The 22215-nt window shown below is 46.0% G+C and overlaps 1 pseudogene; it reads left to right on the top strand.

Annotated features, from left to right (window-relative positions):
* Window positions 1–2725: 2725 nt before the first annotated feature.
* LOC149347161 (uncharacterized) overlaps window positions 2726–22215 on the top strand; it is a 103344-nt pseudogene continuing 83854 nt past the window's right edge.

Raw genomic sequence — 22215 nt, 5'->3', positions numbered from 1 at the left:
AATGGCTGAGTGCAGGAGAGCACTGCAACTAGACGCAATCGAACAACCAATCGAGTTAATTTTCGCTTATGGCATGGCTAAGGATGCTACGAACCGAAATGTGGTACTTCTTGCTTTTTCTTTGGACGAGTTAGTGAAATCTTATAGTATATTATATACAAAATGGTAGGAGATTTGCTCTGGCTCTACTGTCGGTACTTTTATGAATGCCAGCCATATATTCGTTTCGTTTTTCTTTGTGATTAGTCCTAAACCCTATCTTTATTTTTGTATGCTTCTCGCAAGAACTTTTGAAAATTCCGCAGAATTTTTTTAGGTTAGCTGGATGAATTGGAGGCACGCCCATGCCTGCCGTTCTTTCGCGGCGGATTGGTGTGCAAACAATTAGGAGACATCACTTCATGGACGCTCATAATTAATCCTGTGTGGGTAAATTTTTGACCCAAGCGGTCCAGCTTGCTTTGCGATGGGTGGCGCTAGGGTAAACTAAACGTGTTCTTGGCTATTAAATTCTAAGGGTTGCGAGTGTGTGGGAAAGTGTTTCTTTCCGCAAACGAATGCAAACGAGTTGCTGAAATGCGTCAAGGTATCAGGGATCGTGATACTCGAACCGCGGGTAGTGCATGTGCAAGGGAGGCGGGATAAAGGCATGCGATGGCTCCGCACACAAATGTCAACATTCAAGAAGACGCTGAATACCCGATCAACACATTTGGAGCGCAGCCTTGACATCAATTAGAAATCAGTTCAATATGGAGGAGTATGTTCACAAAGTGAAATATTTTATGAATGCGACAGTGTGCCTGCAGGCATATAGTATTATTTACCAATATAGGTGCACACTGAACTTCCGAACGAGTTTCAGTAAAATTCGGTGATGAGACACATAATTGAGTCTTCTACATGGGGTGTACGGCCTGGGGGTGGTCTGCAACAGTGCAGATTTTCAAAACTGCTTCGCTAAGACGACTTCAAAAGTAATTGGTAAAAAACGCGAGACGTCTGGGCGTGTGTCTTACAGAGCCACCAAGGGTATCAAGATGTGTCAGAAAAAGCTCATGACCTGTCAACTATCAAACCATCAAGGCGTGTAAGAAAGAGCTATCAACACATGGAAACAAATTTTAGAGAACCAAAAGCGGAAAACCGTGAAATGCAAAATCTAAAGAGCCAAACTACTACCTCTAGAGCGCATTGCATTGAAGAACTTCGCTGCCAGGTTGCTTTGCACTTTGAGTACTTACTCATGAATACTGAGTAGATTTGTATCTAAGCTAGAGCGGGCCTCCACGTGTTTTCATTGGAAATTCAGTCTTCTTTCTTGTCGGTGTTGATATGCGGGATGGTGGCTTCTCTTAATAACGCCTAGTTTCTACGCGTGTCTTTTTTATGATGAGTGCGATTTTTTATGGCTCAAGGACAGCTTGGTCCATAGAGTACCATGGCACAAGGTATTTTCCACCTCAAGGTAGGGTGAATCCCAAGCATTTTACCCTAAAGGACATGAGTGGTGGGCCAGTAGAAAGCTTGTACCCATTTTATCACCTGTGGCTACCCTGTGACATTGGGGAATCGAAGCCCACTCCTCCTGTAAGCGGGGCGGATGCTCAAACCACTAGGCCACCACTGCGGTCGCATTTTCGGTTTTTGACTCTTTCTGCCTTTCGTAGAATGTTATGCCGCCTTAAAAACAAAGATCGAATTTGGCACTGCTGTGTGTATGCTGCATGCTGTATTTTTCGCACAGCTAGTCATCGCGAGGATGGTACCATGCACTCTAAAGGCACTCGGCTGCTTTATAAAATGGCAGCTGTCATTAATTCCATCATTTAGCGTGGTTCATGGCCGCAGGCTCTTTAGTTCCGAACAACATTATACACTTCAGTTCGGTCATCGTCAATGTGGCAGGAAAATGGTCGTATGTATAAATACTATACTAGTTAGTCGAACAGTTCTCAGGGGAATGGCAAAATCGTAATTGCTGTTGTGTGGAATACGTTGTCGAAGTCGCTGGATCAATCGGAATTTGTGCCCACACTGATAACCATCGCACTGAATTGCAGTCACCCGGTTCAGTAGAAACGGAAACGACACTAGTACCTCAATGGCAGTTCAACAGCCTGCAGGCGAATCGGCAGGTTCCATCCTCTTATTAAGGCCGCAGGCTTTCTTTGGAGAGCTACTAGAAAACACTTCTCCTTCGGGGTATTTGGAAACAAAGTGTTCGCAGAGAGTCATATTGCATAGGTGAATAAACTAAAACGGAGGCTTAAATATTTAGGATACGTACGTGGCATGACGCGAGAGCACTTCCCCGAATGAACTCATTTCGGCCAAAATCTGCTTTTTCATGACTTGGCAACATCGAAGAAGTCTTTGCTAGTCATTGCAAAGCAAGCGTCTTACCGAGAGACGTGCTTTGAAAAAATTCAAGGACTCCACTATATGAAAGGCCACGTACTGCTCTGGGACCTTAAACAGCGAATATTGTATATAGTCTTCGATGCCGAAAAAGGATGCCTTCTTTCCTAACTGATGTAAGCGGCTAACTTTGAAGGACAACTTAATGGCCCTAATAGCTCATAGAACTGAATAGAGCTAATAGCCAAAAATCTCTCATCCGTCATTAACATTACGGGCGAAGATTTACAATGCCAGTGTGTTTTTCAACTTTCAGCCCCTGCGAAGAAGCCCAAGATTCAACCACCGCGGAAAACTGTGCACAATGGGAAGTTGCCATAATGGACAATGTAAGGGTCCTTTCATAGGGGAGGTGCCTTGCCAGAAGCCAGAAGGAACGGCTCATTATTACGATGACTACGGTAACAGCGGCACAGACTACTACTCTGACTACTATGATAGTAACGACGACCGAAGTTATTATGAATACCACGGCAGTGGACATGACGACAGCTACGGCTTGAATTAATACAATGAACACGGCTACAGGGAATAGTGTTGCACATAAATATCAGAAAAATGTTATGTAGCAGAATAAATGTTCCTTGTCGTTACTTCCTTTTCCCCTTGTCACAACCTCATGAATTCAAAACCTAAAAGTTACCGTTTCTGCCAGGGGTGTGCTTCTGAGTTATGTCATAGTGGTTGCTCTTGACATATCTACGCCTAAGTTAAGTACCTACTTTGCAGCAATAAAACGTCCATTTTTTTCGTATGATCTGGCTAGTGTCAGGTTTATGATAAAGCGCGACTATAAAGCTTTGCTACTTAAATATCACGATTCATGATCATGATTCAAGACCTACCTATAAGGAGCGGCGTTGTCGCGCTGCTAGTATGAATACATTGCAAGCACGGACATTTTTCAGTCGGCGACTGGCTAAAAATTATGCAGATTGTTTCTGCTCCCATAAACATACTCTCAGAAATGAATAAACAAAGAAATGTACAGCAACGTTCACTTCAGTACACACACTAAAACAATCGCCGAAACATTACGCAGGGAAATAAACGGGTGCTAAAAGCATCCTCCTCCAAACAAGTGTGCGGCGGCTGCCAGAATTCTTGGTGTTTTTTTCTTCTGTTTAGTAATGATCTAACACCACAGAGCTGTGCCTTCAATTTCATCGTTTATAAAAATAGATTTGCAGAGCTTTCGGCTATGCTTACTTTGAATTCTTAACCTCTTTCCTTAGAACATTAACTTGAATATCGGCCACCCGTCACCCAATTCTTGGTAACATATACCACGGATGCATATATATATTACCGACATTATATCCAAATATAAAGTGCCCGGATGCATTCGGATGAAAATTCAATTAGCAAATTGTGCAGAAATATTTTTTCACCTTTAATGCCTACTCCGAGCAGCACATCATCTCTTGCGCATTTATTTCCCTAGCTGCAGGGCTGAAACACCCGTCCCTAGCATTAAATATCAGGGCACTGCCTCATTAATTATCAAAGAACGATTCCTGTGTCGTTTTCATTTTATACTTTAATAAAGGCCAAAATACTGATTCTTTTCTGTCAAAGGGATATAGCTCAAACTTTCTGCACTTTCTACTACGCGTTTGCTCACTTTATTTCTTCCTTCTGGTTAAGCGCATACTTAATAGTAAGTGTTCTGCTCTCGCAGACACACCTGCGCAGGGGGATATTGGTGAGTAGAGCGCCCCCAGGGACCCGCCCATTGCCGTGCGTAGCGGCGCCAAGTGCGGGGTAAAGGGCCTCCTCGTAGTTTATCTGTTCGAGAGAAACTGGCAGTTGTCTTCTACTATCCTTCTATTTTTCAGCTTCCTATCCCTTTCTCACAACCTTCCCGTCTCCTGCGCACTTCTTGCTTTTCCTTTTTTTCTTCCTGGCACTTGGGTTAACCTTGTTTGGATAACTACCTGGTGTTATTCCAAATTTGCAAATAGTTGGAGTGTGCAGATGACATTAAAAGGACTTGCTTGCTAGTTAATGTCAGGACTCCTTCCTGGGCTCCATGGTGGATGGCTGGCAACCTGGACGAATAAGGTACATACTTTATGACTCTTCACTTTTCCACAAATGACCTCAAGCCCAAAAGAGGCAAGAATGAAGCAGCTGTCATTTTTCCCCCATAGAAGGTAATATTCTCCAAAGTCCACATTATCCATGGTGAAGCAGATGAAAAAAAAAGCTGGCACAATTTACCCGTTCCTTGCATCAAAGTGCTTAACAGATGCATTGGGCCTTGGCTACAAGGTATTAAAAATGGAGAGAGGCGATTTACTGCTCGAACACTGTGGCAACGTCGAGAAGACCGAACTCGCATTGTTTACATTGAGGAAATTTCTGTCTCTGCCACAATGCACCAATCTCTCAAGACGGTCCATGGTGTTACTCCTTTTTGTGGAAGTGAGGAAAAGTATACCAGAGGCCAGATGAGAGAGAGTTTTATTCTATGCAGTATTTATTTGATGAACTCTGGTAAGCCTACCTACTGCTCCCTAAACTCTGAGACCATAAGCTCTTTAGATTTCTATTTTAGTTCATCGTAGGTGTTTAGCAATTTAAAATTGGTTTTTTTTTATACAAACCTTATGCAAGCGGTCATCTGCCTGTTTTAATCAGCTGTCATCATCAGCATCACTTATCTAGACAAAGGCATGTCATTGGAAGTCACATTTAGCTAACTGCACAATGTTTAGAGGTAAAGCCATTTCAGTGAAAATAGGTTTAGAAAATGTTGACAAAAAATAACGCAATGAAGGGTTCACAACATCGATTCTTAATGCTGCACACCTATCAATTCCTGCATACACATGATTAGTTTGCCAGAACCAAAAATTGTAGTGGACAGAGAATGTAAAGGTGCTAAAAACTACAAAATATAGCCTGGGCAGTCTTTCGCAGAAACCCCTCCCAACGTAACTTTGTGATTTTAAAAAATGCGAGAGCGCAAGCCCGCTATATTCCGTGCAATCTCGAGAGACCGTGGCGGCCAGTTGATGCAGTTTTATAAGCAGTTCAACCACATCGAAACAAATGTGGGAATGTCACCAATTGAATTAAAGATGAGCATAAAACAACGTTCATGTTAGTGGTGTCAGCAATGTATTTAAATGATGCATTTTAAGGAATGAAACACAGAGCACAAATGCAGCTCCATATCTTGAAAAGTCGAATGCCGCAGTATGTACCCCTTCAGCTACCATAAAAAGCCTGATATGCACGCCTATTATGCACTAAACATAATTATCACATCTCCAATGTGCTACTTTGAAGTGCTATTCCCGCATACGCTATTATTGGTGTTTCTGGTTTATGTAAAAGGGTGAGCCTTGAAATTGTTAAGTAGATGTGGAGTGGCTGGCAAAAGCACCAAACCCATCCCACGAAGATTGTAACATGAATTAAAATCAAGAACTTGGCTCGTCAGTCATTTCACCGCTCGAGACTTCCCTGTTAGAAGACACTCCCGAATGTCAAGTTGGACCGACACAAACTATGAAGCAAAATCTGCCACTGAACAAAGAGCTTAACCATTAACCACCTTCACTGCTAAATCAGAAGGTGTTGTTCTCATGGTCAGCCCTACAAGCATATATTTTCAGCCAGATTATTGCATTTGAAATCAAGAAGACCACTGGAATCAAAGTAGGTGGTGTGAGAACGGTGCACAATATCAACTCGGCCAGCAGCACACTAGTCATTTCTAAGCAGAACAGCATTCAGGGCTGGTGTACTCTTCAAATACAGCATTTCCAGTACGCAAAACATGTTATCTACTTCTCTGCAATTTTAATAGGGAATATTAAAAATTCCGCAAGGGCACCGTCCCGCATAGCAGGGATGCCCTTATTGCTCACTTATTTGGCTTGAGTCATCCAAAAAACGTTTTTTTTTACATTCTGTCCACACCCTTAGCGCCTGTCCTGTGGGCCTCGCCGGTTTTTTTATAGAGAAGTCTTCCATCTTGGCATTGCCAACATAGTTATATGGGAAAGCGCACTTGCGGAATTTTGAATATCCCCTATTGATTCAAAACACGAGCCATCAGACAGTTCTTTTGGGAATGTTGTGCGTGAGTTCTAAATTATTCCATCAAATGTTTTTTTCGAAAATTACTGTTTCGCAGTACAAAGGTTTACAGAGCGCTACTTTAAGATGAGGCTCTATTAAGCACGCAAGTTAGACACGCAAAGCTTCCTTGATAGCGTCGTACGAATGTTTACAAGCATACCTAAATTTAAGGGCACTAGTTAAAACTGCTAGTGGCTGCTCTTGAAGATAGCTTGCTTATTTTTCTCGTTTCTTCTTCTTAACAGACGCTTTCTTGCTAAAGCAGCCTCTTCGGGGAGGGCAAGTTTAGCTATCGTATCAATTGTGGTGTGGGGAATTTAAAACTCAGTTCTTCGTCCCCTTCACCGCTTTTACGCAGTCATTCATAGGCCTAGTAACGCGTATAAATGAGTAATACAAACTATGGCTGATCATAAACAAAATCCCGTTGCAAAATGGGCTTCACCAGAATTCCTCTGTGTTTAGGCTGGACCTATGACATACTTTACATCAAAAACAAACCATTTCGGAAACTGGCAATCATCAGAAGCCGTTTACGCTAACTTGAGACAAGGCTTCAAGCATGTAACTTCCGTCATAAGCTCAGCCTTATAATAGGCCTCTGCAATATTTAATAATAGGAGCATTACATTATTTACTGTCCTAAGTCAATAGTGAAAAGCAAAGCTTTTAGGTTCTTTCTTTCATCATACTCATGCCATCAAGCTTCGCCCTTCCTATAGCAAACTCAGTAATCCCTGCCTTATCACTCCCTGCAAGTTCTCTCGTATTTTGGTGTTAGTCATTACACAACTTTGAAGGCATTAGGAGCTGCTCGCACCGCTCTGGCTTATCACACACCATCCTGGACTGCTGAGTCCTACAAAATCTATCCTAACTTCGTACAAGCGCTGAGATATCCAGCGTCACCTTTATTGCTATCACTGAAAAACTGGAACAGTGTAACGCACAGTCCGCAGAATTGATCCACCGCCTGTTCCGTATTTATCTGTCCGTGTTAGGAAAAATTCTCCTGCGCAAACTACTGGACTATATGGGCTCAAACGCCAACTATAAGGTAGCTTATAATCGTCTTGGTCTTCCGATAAGTAAGTGAACTTCAAAACTGGTCTGCATTTTCAGGAATCGGCGGAAAACTGCATTCGGCTGCGGGAGAACTTTTCGACCAAGCGAGCCAGTTTGACAGGCCCCGCCATCTGGCGAGCGGTGAGGCAGCCGATATCACGGCTTGGGGCGGGAATGGCTTCGAAGGTGCGTGTCGCCAGCAGCCTTCTGGTCCGCGGAGTATGACGGCATATCGCTATTTTCCGTACAGCACGAACACAAACCACAGGGCGAAAACGAAGCTCCCGTAACGTCCGGACCGAACCGTCAAAAACAGACGGCATTGAAAACAAGATGGAAAACAGAAGTGACCAGGTCCCGTTTATTAGTGTATTGGATGTTATTTTAAGCATTGTTCTCAATTATTTTTAGAAAGGAGAATGATATCTCTTTCCGATCGCATTACTTTCAAGCAGCAGACGACACGCACATTCGAAGAAACCGCGCGAGGTGCACATTCCCGCCCCAAGCCGTGACACGGTTGCCTCACCGCTCGCCAGATGGCGCAGCCTGTCAACCTGGCTCACCGTGACCTGGCTGCTTTGTTCGCCTGGACGAAACGTTCTGCCGCAGCCGAATGCAGTTTTTCGCCGATTCCTGAAAATGCAGGCAAGTTTAAATGTTAAATTACTTATCGAAAGACGAAGGCTACCATAAGGTACCTTGTAGTCGGCGCTTGCGCCCATATAGTTCAGTACATTGCGCAAGAGAATTTTTCGTAACAGGGACAGATAAATACGGAACACGCGGTACTTCTCAAAAGAAATTTTCTACACACCTAGATTGCCTAAGCCCAGCGTAATACTGTTTTCTTAACTCTGCATTTTTTTACGATTTCAGTGCTATGCACTTAACCTTTCTATCCTATTGCGAACAAAGGGCTGCGCACTCAAGCTTTATATACAGCTAGAGATTTCTTTACAGGGGGGAGTTGACCTGACCCTGGTGCGTTAGCGCAAAGGTGGCGAGCTCCTTCTTTCGTGTCCTCACCAACCCTTCGTCGTCTCTTCAGCGTCGCGTGACACGTCCCCGTTCGCAGACGAAGCCCCCTGGGCCCGTTACTCAGGGTCCTGAGTACGGCTGATCTTCATTCGTGCATCGTGCTCAACTTGTGCTTGCCGATAGCGACGACATTGTGAAGACTTCTGAGGCACCACGCCGTTGAGGTCGTTGATCCTAGAGAGCGCAGTAAAAGGGCCTGTGCAGTGCGACAGCAGCTTCTGGGACAAACGACACTTGCGGAGAGGCGTCCACAGCCGTAGTAAGTCACCGAGAAGGTAGCAGATACCCGTGCGCCAGCGGTCCTAGAGCTGCTTACAGCGGTCTTGCGATGGCACAGTGCGTAGCCTGGCGAGCCTACGAGCCTATGGACAACATGAATTGGTGGGCTAGTTGGTCTGACATATCTAGTGAAGCATATCTAGTGAAGGCTGTTTAAGGAATGATGATGCAATCTACAGGTCTATTGAAAAATTTTGTGCAAAAGGTGCGAAGGTGCCAAGGAACAAGAAAACATGGGCTTGATACGCTCTGCTAACTACCGAAGAAATTGTCAAAATTTTTGAAACTATCTTTCTATAGTTGACGAAAGTGGCCTAACTGGGCATTGAGATTTAAATAAAGCGTCCGACACCTTATCGCTCGTGTGTTCTGTAGGATACAAATCTCATAAACATGTACGTTTTATGATCCCGGCCGCGGCGGCTGAATTTCGAACAAGGTGAAACTCTAGAGGCCCGTGTACTGTGCGATGTCAGTGCACGTTAATGAACCCCAGGCGGTCGAAATTTCCGGAGCCCTTCAGTACGGCGTCCCTCGTAGCCTGAGTTGCTTTGGGACGTTAAACCCCAATTAACATAAACCTTTTATGACGTTTATTAATGCTTGAAGTCATAGCAGTGATAAAGCAAATAAGAAAATGTTTTCTGAATAATTGTTCTGGCTTTGATAACATGGACTGACCATACTAATGCGACAGCAATATATGGCTCTCTCGCGTCAAGAAAAAGTGTCCGCAAATTTGGCCGCACGATTACGTCGTTCTCTGAAGATCAATATGTGAAAGTGTGACTGTGCCAGATAGTGTGTGACAAAATGTTTCCGTCGGAATAATTTGGTTGATGAGGTTTAATTATTTAATTGATTAAACGCGAAAACTACACTTAGACGTCACAGTAGCCATGGACGTCGATATAGTAATGGAAGTCAGAATAGCCACGGACGTCCATATATAGTGTGTGGGCGTTTTGCTTTCGCATTGCTCCAATGCGGATCGCCGCAGTGATCTCAAAGTTTTTTTCTTCCAACACTGCCAACACGTAACTCTCAGCTCTGAATGCTGAGGTAACGTGGAAAAAGTTCAGCAAGAACACACATTAGGTCAATGCTTATCGTTATTATACGTTAGATATAATTTGTCAAGATATTTTTAGTGCTGCTTCTCCACAAACAATTTTGCAGTGTATAAAACATGTACGCATAAAATGATATCAACAAGCAGCAAGGGCATCTAACATTATTTCAGCTTAACGAATCAAGGTTCACCTCCCTCCCCTTCCTGACACGCATCCCCTCTCACACCACTTTCCTTCCCCACCCCCGGGGCCTTCCTCCTCGGAGCGAAGGCTCTATTTAATCTCTGCCAATGATGTACGCTTTGTCCAGACGAAGACAAGTCCCTAGTCGAAACGTTGGCTCAAGCAACCTGAGGTTTTCCTCTCCCTTGTTCATTTTGTGATCGCCAAGGACCATCTGCCACACCCTCTCTCTACCATATCTTCATCAAGATAACTGTGTCACGAAACTAAGTGAACAAGGGTTGATGGGGAAGTCTCTGTCTGCTTAGGATTAGACATTAAATTGGCGATATAAATAACTGAGCAGGTGGGTTTAGCTTCCTGCATGCTAGCGATGTTATTTTTTCTTCTAAAAGACCTTACCAACGGAATGTACCTCAAAGCCATCAAAATATGCATTTAACCCCCACCCCCCCAAAAAAAGAAAGTATATTTTCTCGCTCGCAATTCAACTCTAAAGAAAATAAATGGGGCTCGGTTCTACAAGAGTAACCATTTAGATCTATTATACATGCACTGAAGTATTTAGCCGCGCTCTCTGACAGTGTTCGTAGACGGATGTGGTTTCAAGAGCGGACGGAGAACGTAGTTAATTTCAATAAAGGTTCAATTGTTCACATTCGTCTAAAGATGCGCAGCTTTTAAACTGTTTCATGGAAGTTATAAACTTTGTTTCTCTGGTATGGGACCCTCAGAGAACAATCTAATACACAGGTTTGCAAGAAACAGGGCTCGCAGGTTTGCGACATGGCATTATTGACAGAAAGAGATTTGTACTGCAAGGAAAAATAAATTACTGTGGAAAAAAACTGCCTTGTACCCAAAAGAAGCTGGGGTTGAGGTTACTGGAGCTGAAACTAAAACGGGGCGCAATATCAAACGGTAGTTGTATTATTCTACCCGCCAGGATAGTCAGATTACAATGGGTTAGCATCGTGGTACAATGATTTCGTTTGCGAATTCGTTCTAGAGCTTGAACTTTTATTACCTCGTTCCTCAGTTTCGTGTCGCCGTCGTCCGGTTCCGCGGCGCCACCCGCCGCCTGCCTCGGTTGGCAGGCGCGAAGCGGAGAGAGGAGAATCTCATTCTCCACCTTTAAGAGACAGAACGAGCTGCAGAGGGAATAAGGAGACCGGGTGGAAAGTGGCGGAATGCCTGGTGTCTTGGTCGAGTAATTGTAATTGGTTTTTCAGGAAAGGAAATGGCGCAGTGTCTGTCTCACATATCTCGGCGGACACCTGAACCGCGCCGTTAGGGAAGGGAGTAAGGTGGGAGTGAAAGAAGGAAGAGAGAAAGAGGTGCCGTAGTGGAGGGTCTCCGAAATAATTTCGACCACCTGGGGATCTTTAACGCGCATTTACATCGTACAGCACACGGGCGCCTCTTGCGTTCCTCCTCCATCGAAACGCGGCTGCCGTGGTTGGGTTCGAACCCGGGTACTCCGGCTCGGTAGACGAGCGCCTTACCACTGAGCCACCGCGACGGGTTGTCTTGGCCCACCATCTCGGCTGCGGCAGGTGGTTGGTTCGAAACCCATCAGTGAACAAGGATGGGTGCAAGCCCTTGAGAATAAAGCAATACGAAGAACTGGTGATACAAAAGGCGTTTCTTGCTAACGGAACAACCGTCACCGGCTAGAGACGAACAAAGGAAAATTACTCGGAATGGCTACACTGCAGTGTCAAAGATGCGCGACTGACGAGCTTTATAAGGGACGAATGTTCGCCACAGACAGGGTGGGGCAACGCGTAAACACCGATGCCTCGCTGAGAGAACTAACGAGAATCATTCAGTAGAGGGTGCACTCCACAGAAGAAGAGCGGTGCCATGCACGGTTGTCCGCACGCTTCCATTTAGCAGAGCCAAGGACTGATCACTTTTACTCTGTACCGGCGTGGTCCTTGCGCCGTATGTGTCACCGAATACGGCTTCAAAAGCCAAATATTTTACTATCTATCGTCGCTAAGCAAGGAATGACGGGGGAAGTCGTCGGAGGGCTGTACGGGGAAGCTCGACTCAAACAGATAGTGCGATAGTTGTTTTTCAAGTCGCCGGAAGAAATGCCAAAATTCTATATTACATGTGCGCTGGGGTGAAAAAAAGGCACCAACCAGAAGATCAGATTTCAGCAAAGCTACTCGGCTACATACGGAATGCTCGAGGAAACGTTTGGCTATCAATAGATGACAATTGCGCTTTCGTAGCTTTTGTGTTTATTGGAGTAGACTAAACACATTGTTCACGACGTGATCTTCATGCAGTGAAGTCTCGTTTTACCGGCTTTCTTTTTTCATGGGGTGCGATGTTTAGTTGGGTTACAGCTACTGATCTGTGTATGCCGCGCAATATTAACCGAATAGTCTTCAGTTTCCACTCGGACGTTGTGCACCTTATATCTTGGAGGAAACTTTGCTGAAGCTCAGTTTAAGGTGCTTTTAAATCAATTCAGTTACGATAAGTGATAAATAAACAAGCCAAAATACAAATGATGCAATGGCGCAAGGCTATTTTTCTTTATAGTGACAAGACCCGTCGAAAGGATGGTAGACAGCGCTACTCACCACAAGTGACATTAATCCATATATGCCTATGGTCCTATATTCAGCAGACAAGGAAAGGGAAAAAGAGCTGCTCTTTATGACGTGCATGAAGGAAGCAAACAGGCACCGAAACCAAGAAGCATGAGGGATGTTTTTTTTTTCATGGAAGATTTAATGGAGCAATTATTTGGTTGCTTCAGTACAATTGATTAAGAACTAAGAAAAACAAGCCCATGGCGCTGATGGGATCCGAACCCATCACCTCTGAATTTCGCGTTCGATGCTCTACCAGCTGATTTACGACAACGTCCGTTTAATCTTCTGCTTTTAGGGGGATTTATGTGTAGTATAACCGAACCTTGAGAGGCTTCACAGCGCCACGCCAGTCCATTGCGGCGGACGCAGTACGTCCTGTGCTACCGCGAGTTCACGTGAAACGCGTTCATTCGGCGAAGGCGGAAGCTCTGCAGCAACCCTCTTATGCTACCTGTGACAACAATACTGCCTGAACCGAGGGCCTCGTTAAGCTACTGCTCAACGAAAAGTTTTGAGCGATAAAATATTAACGCTATTAATGTCCCATTTAAGAAGAAACACCGGCTTTACTCCTTGGTCTCAGGGACCGTTGGCTTCCTTCATATATGTCATAAAGAGCCTCCTTGTTCCTTTTCCTTGTCTGCTCAATATCATAACAAGGGCCTCTCTCCTGGCAATCTTGTTGTCATAGATACAAAAGAGGATTCTCGTAGCGTCCGCCCATGCCATTTGATCAAGTTTCACGTGCAGTCGCGGTAAAAGAGAGCGCACTACGTCCACCGCAGTGAACGAGGGTGGCGCTGATGAACACTCTAAAGGTTCGGTTACACTACCCCTGAATGCATACTAAATCGCTAAACCACTAAATTAAACAGCCGTCGCCGTGCTTAGCTCAGTTGCTGAGCATCGAACACGAAATTCAGAGGTCGTGGGTCGGATCACACCAGCGCATTGTGGATGTTTTTCCATCTGCTTCCTAATCTATTACCTTTAAGCGATAAAATAATCACGCTATTAGTGTCCTTTTAAAAAAATAAAATATTCCTTGTGTTCCTTGTGTTCTTTGGTTCGGTGACTTCCTTCATATAGTTCTATATGCAGTACACGGTTTTTTTTTTGCACAGTAACACTTAAAGTTTTTAGTGTAAAAGCTTTCCTCCACCATCGTAAGTTCAGGAGCCTTTAAGCTTTTCCTTTGCAAAAGTTGCGCTGTGTACGTTCAGTATGATCCGCCAATCTTCTTTGGACACCACTTTAGACCTGCGACTCCATCGAATACACTCTGCTTCTTCAAAAAAAAATGTTTTTTCGAATTTTCGCAACAAAATCACTGAGGATAATGAGATATTAGATTTTAAAGGGGATGTCACATGCTTTAAGCTTTACCACGCTTAATATACAGCCCATTTACTAGGTACGCGCATTTATAGAATGGCTGAAACATCGGCGTTAAAGGGGTAGAGACATCAAATTCCAAGGTTGTACAAAAGACTGCCATACGTTTCCTTTGTATGTGAGGACCAGAAGAGCGAAGTATTAAATTTAAGGGATGTCTAGAACATATTTTAATTTCATTTTAAAGTTTGTGAGAATGCTCACTCTTGAAGTCTGAGCCATCGCTAGTGCATCAATGGGACGTAGGAACAGAGAAGAAAACACAAGCAAGTATTTTCTACGTCATTGCACAGTTTTCTGACGTACGGGACCGCGTTTTGCGGTTTCGCGGCCTAGCAACCTTGGTTACGAGTGCTCACGAAGTCTTTTTTTCTGCACGCTCGCGAGTGCAATGGTGCTTTATGCCCGGCGTTGCCGCAGGCGATGTCGTTGCCGAAAGATCCACTTTTGCAGAGGAATATTGCCGGTGCTCTAATCTAGGAAGTATTCTCTGGTATCATGGATGTTATGTATTTTCTTGTGCGAACGTGGAGTATGCCGGCCGGCTGGCCAGCCTGGATCCCGTCTGCCGGCGTCATAACAACGAGCTAAAGTGTGTTCTTGACGTAAATAATAAACCCTGGGATAAGAAATGTGAAAAATGTGTCATTCTTGAGGATCGCTGACCAATACTGAGCTGCTGGCAAAGGTAACGACTGTGATACGAGCAAACTTTCGTGCCACAACCGCCTCGCAGCTGCCGCTGGCGCGACGGTCGGGTCCGACTCGCCTGGCGCCCTCTCGCTTCGCTGCTGAAGGCGTCGCGGAGATTTATCATACTATTATTTTATTGTGAGATGATGCTGTTGACAGTAAATCGATGTGTAGAGTAGGCCTTTTATTATAGCTAAGGCGACTACCGAAGCGCCGGCCGCTGCGGCACCAATGCGAAAGAGGCTGTAGGCTTAGCGACGACCACGGCAGCCAGGCAGCAGCAGAGCTCGCCGCCCGGAGCGCCCGCGAGCGGTGCCGTTGCCGAAAGCTCGAAACATAAGCAGGCATTCTTTATCGCTGCTCGAGCAGTCTTTCTGATAACAAGGCGATCTTGTCTTTTCTTGTGACATTTGTACACCATCCCAAGCAGCGCTCAGGCACTGCTGCACGGCGGCGAAGTGCGACACCGATTGTGGGCGGAGCTTGGGTACAGCGGCGCAGCGATGCTCACCGCTTCGTGTGTGCCTGCTTGCAGCGGGACGGCAGTTCGCAAGCGACGATCGGTGCGGCGCGTCGGCCAAGTGGCCATATGGTTTGAATGTTGCTGCGCGTGAATTATTTGTCTACATAATGATTGCATTTTGCGCTCTGAACTCGGTACTCGCTTTTGGTCGGCGAATGTTTTCGCTCGGCCACCGAACTGCCCAAGACGCGTCGGCATCTTTGGTCGGCGACGTTGTCACACTAGGACGACGCTTGGTCGTTGGAGGCGTCGTCGTCGTCGTCGGTGCAGTGCATGGAGGAAAAAAAACTAGGAGAGAGTGCGCTCAGCCTCTGCAAGCCATCCTCCTCTGACGCCGCTGCCGAGGGCCCTTTTGCGCAATGACTCTTGGGAAATAGGCCCTCCTCCACAGTTACCAGACTGCCAACCAGCGGTGCTTTCTAGTGAACGTCCGTGCTCCGATGTAGCGCAGAAGCGCAGCGCCTGTGTTGCAGCTTTGGCGGAATGCGTACCGAGCTCGACGTTGTCTGAAGGCTCCGCGTCTCAACTCCTCTGTTGATTACGCTCTCGAGTTTTTGGGTGCACTGTAAAAAACTGCAGGTAAACTTTTCATCAAAGGGTGCGGCCGCGACCTCGTCACTGTTCAGCTGTGGTTCATAAAGCGAATAGAGAGGAATTATAAACACATACGGAGCGTTTATTTCAGCACATGCTATAAGCGGAGAACTCGACAGTAGGCGAAGAAAACGAGCCTCTAAAAAAGGGCGCAGTGGCTTCCAGAGCGCTCACGGCACACGGACGTGTTTAACGAGTGCTCCGGCGCGCTGCGCAAGATTCTATTTCTCGGGCAGGCGGACTTCGGCCCGTCCATGGGCCCGCCGTTCTCCGCGATTCTCGAGGCACAAGTCGCGCCGAGTACGCTCGCGCACATACGCGGTTACGACGTGAAATGCAGGAGTGAAGTATGTTTCTCTCTCGCTGTCGAGAGAGTGCCGGCGGCTTTACGTCTGCCCCTGCGCGGGGTCTCCCGGCCACTGCGCACAATTACTTACAAAAAGAAGTAAACTGTATGTACTACGTAGCCGCGCGCTCGTACCGTCCTGTCTCGGACTAATCGCGCGCGCGGCACACTGTACTAGCGGCCGGGGTGGGGCGCCCGGCCGCGTATACCGTCCGAGGTAGCACCCACGGAGCGTTCGTGTCACGCGTGCACTACCTGGCGAAGAGCGAGCGGGAAGTCAAGCCCGCCTGCTTGATGAACGCATAGAAGCTCACCATTGTTCTGCCACGGGTGCGCGCACTGCCGCGCGGCCACAGGAGCGCTTTGAGACTGTCCGGGAAGATTCCCAGCGCCCTGCAGGCCGCGAGAATCTCGCGACGCGGCACTGCAGAAGCGGCACAGCGAAGGAGCATGTGCTCCAATATCTCCACTGCGTCGCAGTCAGCGCACGCGTCGCTCGGGGATGGTGGCCGCTGCGGCGAGCGAGCAGTTTGCGCTCACCACGGAGCCGTCAGTGAACACAAGCAGATGGTCGCGCAGTTGCTCGTACAGCGAGAGAGCGAAACCGAAACCGAAATCCGGCTAAGAGCTACCGCTGTCTTGTCACGTGAGGGCCTATTTCCCATGATTCTTTCCATTATATTTTTTATGACTAGGCTTCAAGATTGTGACGTCATGGTCCCTCCTAGTTTTTTCTTCCTCCATCGTGCAGTGTGACTGGCTAGTCGGGGAACGACCAGGTTGGCCGACGCGACCGTCGGCATCGGGGTCCCGTCGGCCTAGTGTGAACGCGCCTGAACTGCGCGCTGGTCCCAGGCTGCCCTAGTCGTCGCTAGGCCTAGATGATTTCGCTTCGAAGCAGCAGTTGACGCCGCTTTGGAAGTCGACTGTGCTATAATAAAAGGCCTACTCTTCACATCGCTTTAGTGCGAACTCGTCCCATAATAGAAGATAAGTTCGATTTCCACGACGCCTTCATCAACGGAGCTAGCAGACGAGCAGCGCGCACGAAGCAGCAGCGTCGAGCTGTCGGGATAGAACAACGTCGGCGTGAGGTCGGCGCTGTTGTCGCCAGAGTGTGACACACGAGTCGGCCGACGGCGATGTGCTCGTCGGGCGACGACCGGCGCTCGGTCGGCGCCTGCGCAGTGTGACAGACGCGTCGACGGCACGAAAATCGCTGCCGCCGACCATCGCCAGACTGAAATCGGCCGATCGTCGGCCTAGTGCGAACGCGCCTTGGCCATTTGACGTTGCCTACACGCTCGGCGTTCGCTGGCACAATCTGAGCTACGTCGGGCCTGACGCCTGCCTCCTCTTCGGAATCGCTGGCCAGCGGATCAAAAATGAAGTGGTTGTCGGGGTTCGAACCGCGGCGTCTCCTTCCTCGTCTGCGTCATCCCGCGATTCCTCATAATCGGTGTCTTCGCCGAAATAAAACTCTTCTTTCCGACTCGGAGCTATTCGGCATTGCGACTTGCCCTCCTCCCGGCTCTCCGTGTTTACGCGCACCATGTGCGTGTCAAGCAGACGACATGCCTACACGACGTCACGGCTTTCCGGACCCACGTTGAAGTTGAAGTTGAAGTTGAAGTTTATTTCTCGCTCTCAGTGGTACAAGTATTACTTACAGTATTACAGTATTACAAGTATTACAGTGGTACAAGTACAAGTATTACTGGGAGAGAGAGGACGCAGGGAAAAAAGCTGCTTGAATGCGTGACAACGCATTGTCTGGTTTTTGACGTCATGAAAGAGCCTGGCAAAACCTGGTAACTACGAACCGAAACCGAAACTGCTGGGTACAAATAATACGATTATTAATTATATAATGCGAGTTCATGCTTCTAAGATGGTGTTCCATGCTCACTGAATCGCTACGCATTATTTACAACCCAGAGGTACAACACAAAAATTTGGTGTCTCTACCCCTTTAATACAAATCTTTTTGCCGATAAACAGATTGTGGTGAAGTTTGGAAATAAATGGACATTTTACATACTTTCTTTCTTAAATTTCTGAAGTTGTAATATATGCGGGACAATCAAGAGCCTACAATTAACCCCCATTTTTGCACCAGCCCTGAAGACCGGAAATCAAGCAGTCAGCTGTAACAGGCAGTCAACAAATGAAATTAGGTCGGAGCTCACACAGCTGTCTTTATGCAACTGTTAGGAAGCAAGCTGCGTTGGGAGGAATAGTAACCCTTTTTTGGGCCGCTAATATTCAAAAATTATTGCCTAAGCGAATTTCAGCGCTGAGTTGATTGTGAACGCAAAGCCTTCGCATAAGTTAAGATTGAACCATAACAATAAATATATTAGAAGACCCCCCCCCCCTCGAGACGCTTGTACGTTTCTGTTATTTGTTGTCAAAACGATACAAACAGTTTTTGCATGGCAGTCTTAACGAACAGGTGCGATCCCAGGGCAAACTTAATGAGCAGGATTCTGCTACGCATCGGATAATTAGAGCATTCTCATCAACATATACACAACAGTATCTTACCATATTCCAAAGTTTCGTACAAACAGCTGAAAAAAAAAAACAGATATGGACGACACCGAACTGCACAGGAGTGGCGCTAATTTCAACTTTCCTTAAAGGGAATCATCATGGGGTTATAAGGAAACTTAGCAAACCACAATCAGTCTGTGAATATGAGCTTTGAACAAACCCCACAAGCAAGATGTACAGCACGTGGAAGGGAAAAAATGCGTGCCGGGGATATATAAATTCAAAAAAAAGAGAAAAGCAGAAAAAGATTCGAAACAATTCCACCGCAGTATCAAAAACGGTCCAGAAGAAGATAGAGTTGAAACATCTAAAGGCCAAAAATTAACAGCTGTTGCAGGATAACTAAACGTGAGAAAACGAAAAATAAAACCAGCAACAATTAATGAGCTAGCTAAGAGTCACACTGGTCTAGTTCTCCGTTGTTCTTGCCTCTCTTGGGCTCTACATTTAAAAGAAACTTGAACCAACTAGCCAAAACGAAGCCTCTATTTCACGCTTGCCTCAGAATTAAAATTTATGTTGGAGAATGCGGGACTTGAAAGCTTCAACCATGGTCTTCCCAGACCAGGGGCTCAGCAGGTAAGTCGTTCTACTCTAGAGCATGAGGTGGCTTGTTAGGCTGCCACCTGTGCCGGCAACAGATTAGGCATAATGGTTGAAAAAACATTGACTGAACTCCTGATGGTCGATAACTATGAATATGCTGCTAGTGAGACACGCCTTCATGGCTGTGCTTGCATGTGTAGTGGCCTATTCTGCAAATATCTATATCACCGTGCCCCTTTCTGAACATCCCTTCAGATAGTTTCCTTACTAATTATATGCATTTCTTTTGTTAGTAATTGTTCCACCTGCCACCAATATTTTAGTTTTTCTCCGGATAATACTAATTTTCAATCATGGCCTGAGATTAGGACATAACTCTGCCGGGCTCAATGGCTACAAAGAAATCCTATGTATTATTCTAGTTTCGGGGTCAGAAGAACTTTATTCCTGGTAGAAAGCGGTTCCTCTGTTAGCAACGCTAGCCAGGGCGGCTAGAATGTGCCGCAGGAGGATGCTGAGTTGATCTACTTCTTCAACCAGCAGTGATATTAGCCATAGTAAAATAGATATCTGAGCTAGTTGGTGAGTATTAGTGATATTGGATACACTAGCGCAAAACAACGTTGCAGCACTAGCGTCGACTTTCTCTTGTCAAGTACTTTGTTTCTTTTTCCGCTCCCGTTTTAAATGAGTCGAACTGCATAGAAGGCAGTCGGCGTATAACTGTTGCGGCGGGACATGCATATCACAGTAATATCATATTTATGAAGGAATAGGCGCCGTCTTGCTCGACCCGCTTAGATATCCTTGAGGATGACTTGCTAACAAAGCGCTGATGATCGGCCACGACTTTGGAAGGTCTTCCGAAGACGTACAGTCGAAGCGTCGGATTAGACGGTAAGATGGCGAGGCATTCCTTTCCTATGGCTGAGAAGTTGGCCTCGGTCGTCGACAAAGCCCTACTTCATTTCATTTCCTCTTTATTTCCTTTCCTTTCGAAAAGGTAGGAGCCGGGACTAAAAGCTGTAAAAACAGCTTGACAGGGGCCCCGGCCCCCTATATGGTGGCACTGCAGCGTGTCGGAAACAACATCACCATAACAAAGGAAAAATAAATACAGATACATATTACAGAGGCAATATAGTTCAAGCGCAACAAATAAATACAAATTCAACATTGCAAGGCAAACAACAGTTTGTAACGCTTCAAACACAGAAAAAAAAGAAAAACAAAGAAAAAAACAGATGAAGTACAATGTGTTGCACATTCTGGACACAGTATGTAACGAATTGAAGCGACAGTAAATTTCTACAAGGGACATGGGTACAATAATTACAGCGCAGAAAACGTCTCACATTACAAGATCTAAGACAACTATAATAATTTCTGCCGACAGAACAGACTAATCGTATGTTTAGGTTCGTATGCTGGATCGAAATTCCACTACTCTAAACTATTGAGTAATGTGGAAGTAATATATTTCAAAGATTGCGTATGGTATGAGGTGCGAGGTGTAGGTACAAGCCATTTTTCCTTGTGCCTCGTAAGGCGAGGTCTGGCGTTTTCTTGTAGTTGGGCTCAAGATATTAAAAAATTACTTTTTTCTTTCACAAAAGATTTATATAGTAGCATTAAACTATAGTTATATAGGCAAAACACTGGGAGAACATTATATTTTTCAAAAAGGGGGGCCGATTGATGCAAAAAAGGCACATTAGCGATATACCGAACTGCTTTTTTTTTAATCGTGATCGGCTACGCAAGTAGCCGATCACACGTTGTCGTAGTACATACTGCACCTGAAGCATAATAGCGCCCAGACCAGCATGGCTCACATCGGTTTCGATTTCTGTGTCGGCGTTTTTGGCGAATACGCTAGAAAGAGTGGTGTCTGAAGGCGACGTTAGTGTTCCTGAACTGCCTGCAACTGCAGGTTTCCCCGGATGCACGGCACATCAGCCTTGGTCGGGCGGGTAAGGGGCGCTGCGCCTTTTGAGCAGTTTTTTTTAAAAACCAGCGGTAGTATGCACATAAGCCGAGGAAGCGGCGAACTTCTTTCAGTTAACGTGGCATCGAAAAATTCATACCAGCGACAGTTTTCTCTGGATCTGGAAGGACCCCCTTCCTGGATTAATCCATGGCCTATAAAATTCAGCTTCTGTTAAGCAAAATGAGATTTTTTGTCTTTCATTGTAACGCCGGATCACTTTATGGCCGGCGGCACCGCGTCGAGGCCACGAAGCTGCTTCTTGAAATTTGGGACAACAACCGCGTCGTCTAGGTATACCACTACCCTTGACTCAATTGCCAAGCCATATCCAATAGGCTTACTCGTGCAATTTACGCCCGCAGATGGAAACACATAACCTGATGTCACTTCCACCTGCGATAGAGCTGCTAACAGTTTGTGAACAGACTCCGGACAAGATCCGGGTTCGCTTTCACGCAGGTCTCAGTTCGCGAATGTCGTCTAGTTCAGTTTCCGAGATAACAAGGGGTTTGTTCCGACGCCATGTGACTGCAGGCGGAGCATCTTTCTGGACGCTGCGGCGCGCGCTGCTTTCTGCCCAAGTGAAGATGGTACAGAACGGGCGAACAGAACGAGGGGGTGGGGGGGACAGAAGGGAAGTTTTTTAGTCGGGACATTACAGAATTGCTTGTTTTAACTTTGCTTAATTTAAACCAGCTTTCTGCAACGTAATGTAGCGGAGAAGCATAGATTTACAAAAATTCAGGGGGCACTTCGTTGTCCTAAAGTGCGGTGAGGCGAAAGCCTTAAGCGCAGTGTTG

Source organism: Amblyomma mixtum, chromosome 4 (assembly GCF_055824585.1).
Source record: "Amblyomma mixtum isolate Tamu chromosome 4, ASM5582458v1, whole genome shotgun sequence".
Lineage (NCBI taxonomy): Eukaryota > Metazoa > Arthropoda > Arachnida > Ixodida > Ixodidae > Amblyomma > Amblyomma mixtum.
This window is presented reverse-complemented; position numbering and strand designations above follow the sequence as displayed.